This window comes from Acartia tonsa, unplaced genomic scaffold, assembly GCF_053477335.1.
Source record: "Acartia tonsa isolate MP-2025a unplaced genomic scaffold, ASM5347733v1 sca3, whole genome shotgun sequence".
In the NCBI taxonomy this organism is placed as follows: domain Eukaryota; kingdom Metazoa; phylum Arthropoda; class Copepoda; order Calanoida; family Acartiidae; genus Acartia; species Acartia tonsa.
In genome coordinates, this window is record NW_027649597.1 from 62,501 (window position 1) to 65,000 (window position 2,500).

At 44.1% G+C, this 2,500-nt stretch overlaps 10 non-coding genes across 10 annotated transcripts in view; 4 read left to right on the plus strand and 6 right to left on the minus strand.

The window, feature by feature from the left end:
* Positions 1–802: 802 nt before the first annotated feature.
* TRNAS-AGA (transfer RNA serine (anticodon AGA)) lies at positions 803–884 on the minus strand. The gene has a single exon. It is a non-coding gene; the product is annotated as a tRNA-Ser (tRNA).
* Positions 885–976: 92 nt separating this feature from the next.
* TRNAK-CUU (transfer RNA lysine (anticodon CUU)) lies at positions 977–1,049 on the plus strand. Its single transcript has one exon. It is a non-coding gene; the product is annotated as a tRNA-Lys (tRNA).
* Positions 1,050–1,125: 76 nt separating this feature from the next.
* TRNAT-AGU (transfer RNA threonine (anticodon AGU)) lies at positions 1,126–1,199 on the plus strand. Its single transcript has one exon. It is a non-coding gene; the product is annotated as a tRNA-Thr (tRNA).
* Positions 1,200–1,310: 111 nt separating this feature from the next.
* On the minus strand, positions 1,311–1,383 carry TRNAF-GAA (transfer RNA phenylalanine (anticodon GAA)). The gene has a single exon. It is a non-coding gene; the product is annotated as a tRNA-Phe (tRNA).
* A 106-nt stretch (positions 1,384–1,489) lies between these two features.
* Positions 1,490–1,561, minus strand: TRNAQ-CUG (transfer RNA glutamine (anticodon CUG)). Its single transcript has one exon. It is a non-coding gene; the product is annotated as a tRNA-Gln (tRNA).
* A 137-nt stretch (positions 1,562–1,698) lies between these two features.
* On the minus strand, positions 1,699–1,770 carry TRNAP-AGG (transfer RNA proline (anticodon AGG)). Its single transcript has one exon. It is a non-coding gene; the product is annotated as a tRNA-Pro (tRNA).
* Positions 1,771–1,879: 109 nt separating this feature from the next.
* Positions 1,880–1,952, minus strand: TRNAV-CAC (transfer RNA valine (anticodon CAC)). Its single transcript has one exon. It is a non-coding gene; the product is annotated as a tRNA-Val (tRNA).
* An 84-nt stretch (positions 1,953–2,036) lies between these two features.
* On the plus strand, positions 2,037–2,109 carry TRNAR-ACG (transfer RNA arginine (anticodon ACG)). The gene has a single exon. It is a non-coding gene; the product is annotated as a tRNA-Arg (tRNA).
* A 151-nt stretch (positions 2,110–2,260) lies between these two features.
* On the minus strand, positions 2,261–2,334 carry TRNAN-GUU (transfer RNA asparagine (anticodon GUU)). The gene has a single exon. It is a non-coding gene; the product is annotated as a tRNA-Asn (tRNA).
* Positions 2,335–2,462: 128 nt separating this feature from the next.
* The window catches only part of TRNAE-CUC (transfer RNA glutamic acid (anticodon CUC)), a 72-nt gene continuing 34 nt past the window's right edge, over positions 2,463–2,500 (plus strand). Inside the window, exon 1 of the tRNA in view lies at positions 2,463–2,500. This exon is cut by the window's right edge and continues 34 nt beyond it. This is a non-coding gene — a tRNA (tRNA-Glu).

A 2,500-nucleotide genomic window follows, 5' to 3' on the forward strand; every position in this document is an offset into this window, starting at 1 on the left:
AAAGGGAAATTTGGGTGTTGCCTATTGTATGCACAGATACCATTAAATCAACAGAAAAAAATACTTATTTGTACTTTTCTCTCATCTTTAAAGTTTGATTCTGTTAAATAACTATTCTTGAAGGAGAGCTGCTGACCTCCAGTGTACATGGCTTAGTCAAATGCATATTAAACATAAAAATTTTCCCAAAAAGCACATAAAAAAAGTCTCTCAATGGGTTAGAAAAATAGAATAATTTTGAAACTTAGATTTAAGTTAAACAAATTATTTTTCTAGTACATTACATTAAAATACTTTGTTTGGGGCAAATTTTTACCTTTAACGTGTATTTGACTTAACCATGAACACTGGAGGTCAGCAGCTGTCCTCTTGAGCGATAGAATGCATAAATCCCTTAGACAATAGTTAATTCAACAGAATTCAAACTTTGAAAATGGGAAAAAAGTATAGGTTTTTTCAGTGCAATTTATTTTGGATCTTGTTAACGCGATTGCTGCGCATTTCCTGGCATTATTCTGGCAAGGATTGGTACTCGAAAACTAAATATTTTCCATCTTTGAGTACGCCAGTGACAAGCGGATTTCATTTGAATGTTGTTTGTTGGAACTCTTGCTATTCTGGTTCAGGTTCTTGCAAAATGAATTGCTGCAACGTCCGGGAATCGAACCCGGGCCGCCCGCGTGGCAGGCGAGCATTCTACCACTGAACCAACGTTGCTGGCACATAGGGAAAGGACAATTTGTGGCTCTTTGTAACCCCCCAAACAGCCCATGACCTATGGAGAGAAGGGCAAAATGTTATCCGCAGTCGGTAGGATTCGAACCTACGCTCCCAGAGGGAATCTGATTTCTAGTCAGACGCCTTAACCACTCGGCCACGACTGCAATCCATTGATGGGGGCACATTTGGCGGCATTCTCATACAGTAGAATAACTTGGATTAGCTTAGCTTGCCACTTCACACAGGTTTGCAAGCAGCCCGGCTAGCTCAGTCGGTAGAGCATGAGACTCTTAATCTCAGGGTCGTGGGTTCGAGCCCCACGTTGGGCGACCATTCCTTTTGGTGTGTTTCCCACTTAGCTGCAACGAGTATGAGGTGCACACTCATGGACCCACCAGCAGAAAGGGCGCCATGGCTTAGTTGGTTAAAGCGCCTGTCTAGTAAACAGGAGATCCCGAGTTCGAATCTCGGTGGTGCCTCAACTTTTTTTGACCAACCCAACTGTCAAAAGAAGGCCTCTGAAAGATTTCACTGCTCACATTTTGCCCAAGATACAGGAAAAATGAAGCGAAACAAACAGTTCAACAAAATGCCGCGACCCGGGATCGAACCGGGGACCTTTAGATCTTCAGTCTAACGCTCTCCCAACTGAGCTATCACGGCCTGTGCTATGTTCTTGGCGACCCAAGCGGAAACGCAGCAGCATAGCATTTCAAAAAGAAAAAGTGGCCTGACAGACGAAAACAAACGAACAAACAGAAAAAGAGACAGGTCCTACCGAGATTTGAACTCGGATCGCTGGATTCAGAGTCCAGAGTGCTAACCATTACACCATAGGACCTTCACATCTAGCGATGTCAAGATGCACGTACAGTTTTCCAATCGTTTTCCCATTGAAAAGAAAAAGGTAAAACAACTGGAACATATTTGCAGAAACCCTGAAATTAGGGCCAAACATGACCAATCCAAAAAGCAAGTGGGCTCGTCCGGGATTTGAACCCGGGACCTCTCGCACCCTAAGCGAGAATCATACCCCTAGACCAACGAGCCAGCTGTTGAGTGGTAACAGTGCGTGTGGGTATTTATTTGACATGCCTGCGGAAGGAGACTCACCTTTGAACGAGGACCTTCAAGAAAGAAGAAGAAAAAACAGACTGTTTGGTTCCTGCCGGGATCGAACCGGCGACCTTGTCCGTGTGAAGGACACGTGATAACCACTACACTAAGGAACCTTGCTGGTAGAGAGGCAAATTCTTTGTTTGAAATATTGAGTTGTAGCAAATGTGGTATGGATCTGTCCCAACGGTGTACTACAGGGTCTCGTGGCGCAACGGATAACGCGTCTGACTACGGATCAGAAGATTGCAGGTTCGAATCCTGCCGAGATCGGATTTTTATCTTTGAACAGACTAAATGTGTATGACTGAGACACATGGCATGACATTGCATACACAGATACATGGACAATATGTTTGTTTAGCTGCCAATACTTATGTTTTGTTCACGTTGATTGCTACGCTCAACAAGAAAAAGGTGTCTGCGCCCCCGGGTGGGCTCGAACCACCAACCTTTCGGTTAACAGCCGAACGCGCTAGCCGATTGCGCCACGGAGGCAAGTTGATGATGCTGGTATCGAAATAATTGAGAAATATGCCAACATGGTTAAATAATTGTACAATTGAGAAAGCCAGTTTGGAAAATGCTTTGTTTAAGTTTGCACTGCTAAACACATCATACATCCTTCCGTTATGGTCTAGTGGTTAGGATAGCTGGCTCTCAC